Source organism: Urocampus carinirostris, chromosome 15 (assembly GCF_059441175.1).
Source record: "Urocampus carinirostris isolate Australia breed hairy pipefish chromosome 15, RoL_Ucar_1.0, whole genome shotgun sequence".
NCBI classification, from domain to species: Eukaryota; Metazoa; Chordata; class Actinopteri; order Syngnathiformes; family Syngnathidae; genus Urocampus; species Urocampus carinirostris.
In genome coordinates this window covers 406,014-417,307 of record NC_142363.1, presented here as the reverse complement: position 1 = coordinate 417,307, position 11,294 = coordinate 406,014, and the positions used below count along the sequence as shown (strand labels likewise).

At 44.8% G+C, this 11,294-nt stretch overlaps 1 long non-coding RNA gene across 1 annotated transcript; it reads left to right on the top strand.

The window, feature by feature from the left end:
• The first annotated feature begins 5,897 nt into the window (after positions 1–5,897).
• LOC148351263 (uncharacterized) lies at positions 5,898–7,143 on the top strand. Its single transcript, XR_015852878.1, has 2 exons — positions 5,898–6,373; positions 6,768–7,143. It is a non-coding gene; the product is annotated as an uncharacterized LOC148351263 (long non-coding RNA).
• Positions 7,144–11,294: the final 4,151 nt, after the last annotated feature.

Genomic DNA, 11,294 nt, shown 5'->3' with positions numbered 1-11,294 from the left:
GTTAGCGTAATCTTTCGTACGGAAGATTACGCTAACGCGAACGTACGATTAGCCTGGGTTAGCTTCATGTTTACGTTCATGGTAAACATTCAGGGTGTTGGAACGGATTAAAACGATTTTACATTACTTTTAATGGGAAAAACAATTTTGGTGATTGAACAAATCGGTTTTCGAACAGGGTATGGTCGAGAACCGAGGTTCCACTGTAGATTAATTTGAGATAATGGCATTTTTATATAAAAATATTGAAAAATCGTTAATAAATACTTTAAAAAAAAAATGGTAGAAAAATATATTGATGGAAATACAAATGAGTAGGACAATTCGTTGCGGATTATTATATGTCATTTTCACATTAAATTGGTGAGCTAAAGTAGTTAATTTAATTGGTTTGAAGGAAAAATGCAATCAAATATGAGAAAGAGAGACAAGGAGCATACAAGAAAAGAGAGAAAGAGAAAAATGAAGGAAGAAGGTAAAAAGAGGGAAAGAGAGAGTGTTAAAGTAAGAAAGGGAAAAATAAAGGAAACATGGAGGAAAAAAGAGAAACAGGATAAGACACGTTGAGGGAATTAAGACATACAGGAAAAGTAGAGAAAAGGAAAGTGAAGAGCATGATATAGGAAGTAACTGTAAGGTGATATCAAGTTTGAAAGCGATAGTTATTAACAGAACCACAGAAGATGACCACAAACAGTAGCAGAAGTAAGTAAATGAGAATAATAAAAATATTAAATGGGTATGACGATACCTAAAGGTGTTAATATGTGGAAAACAAAAGAATATTGCACACAAAAGAAAAATAAAGTTAGTGGACTGATTTAATCAGTCCAAAAGAGGGAATTAAGTTATATACTATTTTATACACTGTTTGATCTTAAATGAGTCAAAATGGCGATGGATTCCGGCCTAGCCCCACAAGGAGGTATATGTGCTATCATAGGGGAACATTGTTGTACCTACATTCACAACGAAAACGAAACCATAATTGATGATATGTCCACAATGAAGAACCTAAGGGATACTTTGTTTCAAGAGAAAGGTGTAGTTCCAGGATGGCAAAATTGGTTGTTTTCCGGGAACGGGACGCAGGTTCTGTTGAACGTCATGTTTCTGTTCATCTTAAACACCTTAATAGATAGATAGATACTTTATTCATCCCCGTAGGGAAATTCACACTTCCAGCAGTCTACCCCGTTGTTTATTAACAGATGAACATGATGCCCTAGGGGTGCTTGTAGCGAAGTGGATGACGTCACGCCAGTCCAAAAATTCGTCATCCCTGCGGCAGATGGAAAACTTTTCTTTGTGAAAATCCAGGGATACACCACCTCGTGTTAGCAAGTCCGCCTCCTCTCCGACTCCCCCCGGCTTTCGTGTCTCTGTTTAGCGGCGTTGAAGCCGGATTGCTCCGGGTAGCTCCGGGTGGCTACACGTTAGCGTCCGGAATGCTAAACGTGAGCCACGTTTCCGCAAAACACAGCAACTGCGCTCCCTGTGCGCTTCGATGTTTTCCACCAGCACTCGATGATCTTATTTGGTCGTGAGTTCGCATTTACCATGATTACGGATGGTACCGAAGACTTATAACGCCGCTAGCCGCTTCGCTAGCTCCGGCTTTCCTTCCACGATAGGCCCCTTCATCACGCCGGCACGAGAATTTTTCAGGGCAAGGAGTTGAAATTCCTTGAATACAAAACCCATGTCCATAGGATAGAAGTAATCCATAGTGTAGTTGTCAAAACGGGAAGAAAAAACACCGAAGATAGGAGCAGACAATAAAACAATAGGGCAGCTGCTGGAAAAGGCAGCCGCTCGTGGCAGCGCCGCTTTGATAATCTTCTTCCTATTGTGTGGCACGTGTTCCTGTTGTATGGTGCTTCTCACGAAACAAAATGTTCAACAGAATGTTTGTTGCCCAAATGTACCATTATAGCATCATCTCCACGGAAGATGAAGATTTTGACAAATCGCTTGATAAAAGCGTCTGAAGGACTTTGAACTATTCCCCTGCCCCTACACATACACGGAGATCCAGGAGCTGTGTGGAGACAAGTTTATTTTGACAGAATGCATTCCATTATTGTATTTTCATTGTTCGTCCTTTTCCAGGTGTCAGTCAGACCAATAGGTTCTCGGTTCCAAGAGGGTGATGGAGGGGGTATGTGGGTATTATCCCCTGCTGAAGGTTTTCGCCCCTTCCTGACTGCCACCTTGTTGTGATTCCTTTTATGATGAGTTCATTTAAAGCCGCAAAGTTGTATGTCCTCTGATGTTTAGAAATCCACAACAGGGGGAAATATAAAGTAGGCTTGAACGTATTTGCTCAAGGTGTGTATTTCTAATCAGTTTGATGTTTCTTTTGGCCGTCTCCTAGTCTTCCTGTCTTTGTTTAAAAGTTTTGGTACTTTTCCAGGGGGTGGTCTTGTGTCTTTTTCCCAACATACCAGTACTTTTTCATGTCCTGTGATTTCAATAAAACACAGATGCAGACGGGGGGGTGAGCGAGAGTGGACGAGCGAGTTGGTTGTCCTCTCTGCTTCTCTACCCGACTGCAGTTGGTTAAAAATTTTACAAGTCTTTTGCCTGATGTATTTTCTACCGTTAGCCAACTATAGCTCTACCACACATCAGTGGTCTGCGTCTTCGACCCCACACTGGACGCAGAGGTTTGAAATCTCAATGCTTTGAGGGGCTGCTCACTCCGTAGGGACTGACACACACACTGTGCTCTAGGGGGCAAGAGAGTCCATGCTACTGACCGCTGGTCTTCACCACTTGTGATGTCAGGGCGACCAGCCTGAAGTCGTTAAACTCCTCTGGTCATGGTTTCTTTGGGACTGGGATGATCCAGGATGTCTTCCACAGTTAGGAGACCCTTTTTCCGGCTGCCTGCCTGGTGATTATATGAGGGAGGATGAGTTGAGACGAGGCAATTTCAACATATTACCTATTGTTTTCTTTTATTGATGTTTAGAAATCCACATCAGGGGGAAATGTAAAGTAGGCTTGAACGTATTTGCTCAAGGTGTGTACGATATTTTGTGTACTGTTACCCAATGCTAAATCTATTGCACTCTGGTCATCCGGGAAGGGGATTACCACTTGTGAGGCCCCTTTCCAAGGTTTCTTATATTACCTGTGCTTGAGGTTTTGAGTTTTTCCTTGCCCGCATGTTGGTTCAAGATCAGGGGATGGTGTTATTGTAACCTGTGCAGTCCCTTTGAGACATCTTGTGATTAAGGGCTATACAAATTAAAGGTGACTTGACTCACAAATATGATACTGCAGCAGGAAGTTAAAAATTGGGGAAAAGGGACACAGAAAGTAGTTTAAGCTCATTCTCCTGCCAGTTAATGGAGAGGCCAGCTGAACATGGAGCTGTCTTATCAACCATTGCCATCCATCTGTTTTTGAGTCATAAGAAGCATTGTCTTTTTACGACTGCTCAGAGACCTTGGATGCACAGGAGCTGGCAACCGGAGAGCAACTAAAGAACTATCAGAAGAGGCGGAAAAGGGCAGCTTCTGGCTGTGGCTGCGGAGGAATTACAGGAGCTGGGGGCCTTCAAGCAACACCTAGGGCATCAGTGGGGTCGGCAGGGAGACTTCCCAGCCTCGCTCCGCCACCGGGAGATGTCCTGCGGTTAAAGGAGTTAAACATCAATGACCGTGGTCCCCAGCTGATGAGCCAGTCAGGCCCGAGTGTTCAGGGCAAACGAGCATTCCAAAGGCGCCGGAGGAGGCGCGTCAGGCAGAAATACCCATCAGGATGACTTCCATCCTGTATTTCCATGTCTTTTTACACCTTGTCTGATACCAAGAGTCTTCATTGATCTTGGAGCTTGATACGCTACATCCTGACTTTCACGTTATCATTCAGGGAGTTTGGCTGTCTAATTTTGGTTATGAACACCGTTGGGAAGACAGTACAGTAAAAAGACAGTAAGCAGTCAGCTCAGCAGCAACGATCTACAGTGACAGATCAAGAAGAAAAAAAAACCCACATCATGGCAACAAATAAAGATTATGAAAACACTTCTCATGTCAGCAGCAAATCTAGCATACGCACAACCGCATCTTCAGCCAGTGCAGCAACCAAGGCTTGGGCTAAGGCTTAAGCAGCATGTGTGCGCGCTACATACGCTGAAAGGGAAGCCAAAATAAAAGTGGAGCAGGCTGAGAGAGAGGCTAAGGCAGTTCTTGAAAAAGCAAAAGCTGATACCGAATTAGAGACTTTGGCACGCCAGCGAGGAAGCAAACACAGCCAGCAGGCAGGCAGATGTCTTGGAGGCAGCCAAAGAACAGGCTAGAGCTCCAGACATTGGATGCAGTGTGAGGTCCGTAAAGCAAGAGGCTGGGGATCGCACAAGAGCTTATGTAAGAGAACAGAGGACCGACCATCAGAATGAACACGAGTCACGCAGGACACAACAGGCCCCTAATGTGGCACATTCACCTCAAGCCTACACCCCTCTTCGTCACACCAACCGCAACATAACCCCTGCAGTTCAACTCCTCTCAACGCCCTGCTGGCCACAATATAACTCCGTCAGCACAACAATACACTTCTCATCAACATACCTACCACAAGATGAACCCTTCAGCTAAATCCTACAAACCCAATCAGCATACTGACCCTGCTGATCAGCCAAAGGCACCTGTAATGACAGACTTTGTGAAGTACTTAGCGTGCCGGGAGCTAGTGACTACAGGTCTCATTCAGTTCGACTATCGCCCAGAGAGTTTTCTGGCTTGGTAGTTCTACTCTAACAACGCCATCAGTAGTCTTGGCCTTTCAGCCAGCGAAGAATTGTACCTCTTGACTAAGTGGCTGGGCAAGGAATCATCCTGCCATGTTCGTACAATTCATCAGGTGCACATCAATGATCCCAATGCAGCACTGCACAATGCATGGAGTAGGCTGATTAAGTTGTATGCAGGGCCTGAGGTACTTGAAAAAGCTCTTTTCAAGAAACTGGATACGTTTCCAAGGATCGCCAGTAAGGATCATGTTGAGCTGAGAGAACTCGGAAACCTCATCATGGGGTTTCTATCCGTAAAAGAAGATGGTATTGGGTTGACCTGGGTTAGCCTTTCTAGATACCTCTTGAGCATCAGCCCTATAGTAGAGAAACTTCCCCACTCTACAGGAGATACGGATGACACAAGGCTTAAGGTTCAAAGACTAACATGATGAGTTCTTTCTCCCATTCTCTTTCTTCGTGGATTTTGTCTACTTTGAAACAGAAGCCAGGAATGACCAAAACGTTCGCATCCCCAACCATAGCAACCCTACTGTAAAAAAGCCAGGTTATTGGAATTAGAAAAGTACCACTATCAGTCCACAAAACGGATGTAGCAGCACAGACTGAGTCTAACGTCTCCTCCAAGCAAGCAGAGGATCCAGGGAAAAACTGTCCAATCCATAATGAGCCGAACCCATTGAAAGAATGCAGTGCATTCAGAGCTAAGACACTTGAAGAAAGGAAGTTGTTCCTCCCCGAGAATGGGATATGCTATAGATGTTGTGCATCAACGTCCTATTTGGCCAAAGACTGCAACGTCACCCCAAAATGCAGTGAGTGTAAAAGTTACCGCCATATTACAGCCCTGCATCTGGGCCCTGCACCTCAGACACACATCCAGCTCCTACTTCTGCTCCAGAGGAAAAGGAGGGAGAAGCACTGGCGTATGTGCCCACAGTCACGTCACATTGCACTGAGATTTGTGGTGAAGGCCAGCCAGCAATGTCCTGTTGAAAAAAATGCTTGGTCCGTGTATTCCTCAAAGGGCAGCTTGATAGGGCAATCGATATGTATGCCATACATGACGACAAAAGCAACCGCTCCCTGGGAAGGCCTGAATTCTTTGACCGGTTAGACATCAAAGGCAACTCCTCTCGCTACTCACTGAAAACCTGCACTGGTGTCGTTGAAATGTCTGGCCGGAAGGCAGAAGGCTTCGAGGTAGTGAGTGGAAGAGTTAGGCCCAATCCCATTTCTCTCACTCGGCCCTGAGGACCCTCCAGTGAGGTCCCTCGAAGAGGAGTGCCCTCCGCGAGTGAAGTGCAAAGCGGAGATGGCTTGGACAAGACTTGCAAGGTTCCACCCCTGTCCAGGAGATGGCGGTAATATTAATTGGCTGTAGACCTCAGTGACGTATTGGTCTACGTCACATGTAAACAACTCGAGTCTCAACTTGTAGTGTGTCAGTTGGAGAGTTCGTGCAACGTTAAAAATGCCCGCTACTGCTGTGTTATTACCGATTGCCTGAAAGCTCATCATCTTTTCCGTGTCTCCAATAAACGGAGGAGAAATGTGCTATACTGAAGACAGCTTCGGCGCTATGTAGTGCTGATTCATCTTTACAAGGTACGTACACTCATTAAAAAAATGACCCGTTCGGTCAAATACAGTAAAAGTTAACATACAATGCACGTTCACATAATACCTTATGTTTGTGTAGACATAAATGGCAATCTACTTATTAGTATCTTAATGCCATTTTATGACATATAGTAGGGGTCTTTAGTGTGTGACATGATGAAAAGTAAACAAACACAAGAACAGTCCACCTCACCCTTAAGCTGACATAATATCGTCACCAAACTTCCCTGTACGACCCAAAAACCTTAGTTCATAAGGAATTTAATTCAAAAGAGTTGTCATTGGATATAAAAAAGGTAATTTCAACATTTTTTCATGATGCTTACATCATCTATGCCCACATTTATGTCTAAATTGTTTGTTATCTATTGTGTTCCAGAGTGGCTGTCCCATAAGCGTGGACAGGTTGGACAGGAATGTTCCCATCCTGTGCTTATGGTTCGATGTGAAGTCAAAACTCATTCAGGACTTAAGGTTGAGCAAAAAGGTCATGTGGGCCCTGCAGGAGCTGCTAAAGAGGGAACAGGGCCATGGCTGGAGGTCCTGATCTACGTGTACTGGCTGGCCCACGGTCTGTCCCACCGTGTGGTGTCACGGGTCTTCAGGGTTCCCAGGTCCACCATACACAGAATTGTCCACAGTTAATATGGAATAAATTGCCCAAAAGCCATGTTTTAGGCTTTGGAAGTCAGACCCACATTTGCATTCCGTGCTTTTCTGCATTACTATTCAATAAACATCTTTATTTTGAGTAACACCTTGGTGGTTTATTTCATAATGATGTGAGATACTGTGTGTGAACTATGTGACTGTTGGACAGAAAACAACTACAAATCACTCCAGTTGAAATAATAGTTTACTTTCAGAAAAACAAAATCACATTGGGCCGAAATACATAATAGTAAATAAATAATATGTCACAAATTGTAACAAAAATATACCAATACTTCCATAAAGCTGGAAAACACAAACTGGAAGTTCATTGAGTTCTTAATAAAATAAAATATTTTCCTTTTATAAAACAAAGGGAAACATTGCAGGGATGTCACTGTTCTGGAAATTTGTCCACGAGCTTCCCAAAAAGGACGGGAACCGCTCAGTTTTGGCCACAGTTTCCTCGAGCCTTTTCCTCACTCCGGCAGACTCCGCTTTCAAAAAGTCAAGGAGTGTATCGTGCTTCCTTTTTTTTCTGGGTGATTTGGGGTTTGGCGCCGGATTAGAAGATGCCAACGACGTGCCCGTTGGTGTGGATGGCGTGGTAGCTGTGATGGTGGCCAGCTCTTCCACGGGACGTTCTACATTGGCCTTTAGGTTGGGTGGAAAAAACAAGAATTACTTAATGCTTGTGTATTGCACAAAAACAACTGTGTATAGGATGCTCAACAAGTTGATGTGAGAAATTATAGGATGTGTTCTGGATAATTATTTGATAGTGAATAGATACACAAAATTGACATGTTATTCATATGGCTGTAAGAGCCTTCTATTGGCCAGCATCACATATGCTTTAGAATTGTCTCCACATTTGGACAACATTTTGAGAAGGTAATTAGTTTACTTAATATGTGTTTACAGAGAAGGCAGTGGACTGTGTGATAGTAATTTGTTTCAACTGTATTTCCACGTGAAATTCGGAGACATTACTCATAATGCATAATGAAAACAAATGCATTCTGATCTCACATGAAATAATCATATTGTAAATAAAACACGACAGCCGAAATTGTGACTATGCTCCTTTAGCGACTGGGCATGTAGATGTAAAAAGCACGACTCGTTTAAGATACAAACAGGGATGGGCTGAACCGTGGTTTTCTGCACAGTTATCCTACTTTACAGTTTGTAGCGTGAAGATTTTTTTTGGGCAGCTCCCTCGGTAGACTTGTGCACTTCGTAAAGTAGCGATTTTGCAATGTTCATGTTTTAACGCGAAAATACGATTTTCTATTGCATTTATGTCTAACTAAGATATCTCAATACATTTCGTTGCAAATAGATGCGCGGTTGTGGAAAACTACTTACATTTGTGCGGTTCCTTTCCGGGCATGTTTGTTGATATTGAGAATTCGCAAAGCCTTCTGGGTAGTCACTTCGCTGCCAAGTGAGGTCGAGAGCCCCCTCGGTCTTGAAGTGGTTACGACATGGTTTGAGGGCACTTCTGCCTCGGTCTTGAGAGTATCGGGACACACCCCATTTTCACGTGAACGCGCAAACCGAGTGACTAGGGCACATAGCGAGTGAAAGTGCGAAGAATGGGACTCAGCCTTACCCTTGCTTTGCCTCCTCTGATAGAGTGCGATCAAGTACCCACCAATAGGTCAGAAATTCAGACACCAAAGGTAGCTCTGTCTCACCGTCACATAAGGTCCGCAGCAAAGCAGATCCCTGAGCTTGATCCAAATGCCAAAATCCTCTTGCTTGGAAGGGATATCATACGAGCACAAGTTAACGGCCCACATGATTCCCCCTTCGTTCAGAGATTGGATTTGGGCTGGACAGTGGTAGGGGAAATATGCCTCAGACACACTCACAAGCCGAAGGTGAATGCCTTCAAGACCCATGTTTCTTTCTTGTCTTCCTGTGACAACTTCATTGACCTGAAAGAGAAAGGCGAGGCGAGGAGCAATCGAACAGTTTCACCAACACCCGCAAGTCCGGCTCAGAAAGAGTTACGGAGCATGTCTTGGGTCAAAGCCCGTTTCAAACAACACAAATTGACAAAGTTGCTCAATCCATCGAAGACATAGCCTTTCTGAAGATCATGAACTTGGAAGTGTACAGAGATGACAAGAAAAACTGGGTCGCCCCACTACCTTTTAAGGTCCCACAAAGGCGATTCCCAAACAATCACAAACAGGCACTTAATCGCCTTTCCTCAATTTGTCAAACCCTGAACAGGAAATCTGTGATGAAACAGCAGTTCATTGACTTCATGGGAAAAGTTTTTGAGGAGGATCATGCTGAACCAGCTACTCCCCTGATGCAAAACGAGGAGTACTGGTACCTCTCGACATTTGGGGTCTATCACCCTCGAAAGCCATATCAAATTCAAGTGGTTTTCGACTCCACCGTACAAGAAGGTGGCATCAACAATGTGCTGTTAATAGAATAGAATAGAATAGAATATACCTTTATTGTCATTGTTACAAAATGGGTTAACATATTGTGACAACGAAATTGGGCATGACACTCCAGTTTTACACATTCACAGTGAGGTATGAGCCAAGAAGATAAAGGAACAGAGAAGATAAGGTTATAAAACAAGGGGGATGAGGCTATAGTTATAATTTACATGGTATTTACACAAGAAATGTCGGCATGTGGGATGTTACATACAGTGTTGTCGTGATACCGTTGGTATCGTAAGGGTTGTGCAATATTGCATTTGGTGCAAACATAGACAACATAGTGCAGAAAAAAGGAAATGGTCAGACATTGTGCAAGGTGAGCAGTAAACGTAGTGCAGTCGACATGTGCAAGAACATAGACATTAGTACCATTATATTCGTATGAGGTAGTGTTGGCACAAGTTTTCAGTTTTTTTGTGCGGTGTCTGTTTTGAGCAGTGAACAAACATAGTGCAGACAGCATGTACGTGAGTACCATTTTACATTCGTGTGAGGTAGTTTTTTGCAACAGTTTTCAGTTTTTTAGTGCGGTGTCTGTTTAGGGTGGTAATGGCTGTGGGGAAGAAACTGTCTCTGAGTCTGTTTGTTTTTGCTTTGTGTGACCTGTAGCGCTTGCCGGAAGGCAGCAGGTCGAAGAGGTGGTGGCCGGGGTGAGAAAAGTCCTTGATGATGTTTTCTGTTCTGCTGAGGTAGCGAGAGCAGGCAATGTCCTCCAGACTGGGCAGAGAGCAGCCGACGATTCTCTGGGCTGTTTTGATGATCCTCTGGAGCTTTTTCCTGTCTGCTGCTGTGCACCCAGCATACCACACCGTGATGCAGTATGTTAGGATGCTCTCCACTGTGGCTTTGTAGAAGGACACCTGCAGCTGCTGTTTTAGGTTATTTTTCCTGAGCAATCTCAGGAAATGCAGTCGCTGCTGGGCCTTCCCTACCACCGCTCTGGTGTTTGCAGACCAGGAGAGGTCGTCGGATGTGTGCACACCCAGAAATTTGAAAGAGTGGACTCTCTCTACACAGTCTCCTTTTATGGTGAGTGGTGCTGGATTCCTGCCATTCCTTCTGAAATCCAGAATCAGTTCTTTTGTTTTTGTGGTGTTCAATATGAGGTGGTTTTCCGAACACCACGTTGAAAGTGACTCCACCTCATCCCTGTATGCCGCCTCGTCCCCTTCAGAGATGAGGCCGATCAAGGTGGTATCGTCAGCGAACTTAATTATAGTGTTTGTGGGGTGGGTCGGTGAGCAGTCGGAGCTGTAGAGGGTGAAAAGCAGGGGGCTCAGTGCACAACCTTGGGGGGAGCCAGTGTTCAGTGTTAGGGTGGGAGAGACGCGGGTACCGAGTTTCACCGACTGTGGGCGGTTGGAGAGGAAGTCCATTATCCAGTGGCAGATGGAGGGAGAGAGTCCTAGGTGTGCAAGTTTCTCCACCAGGATCTCCGGGATAATGGTGTTGAAGGCTGAGCTGAAGTCCAGAAAGAGCATTCTGACGTAGCTCCCCCGGTGGTCCAGGTGTTTCAGCACGGTGTGAAGTGCTGTGTTTATGGCGTCGTCAGTGGAGCGGTTTGCCCTCTAGGCAAACTGGTGGGGGTCCAGTGTGAGTGGCAGGGAGTTTTTGATGTGCCGGGACACTAACCTCTCGAAGCACTTCATGACCACAGGCGTAAGAGCTACAGGCCTGTAGTCGTTGAGGCTTTCCACTGCTGACTTTTTGGGGATGGGAATGATGGTGGAGGTTTTGAGGCAAGGTGGGACGGTCGCCTGTGACAGGGACCGGTTGAA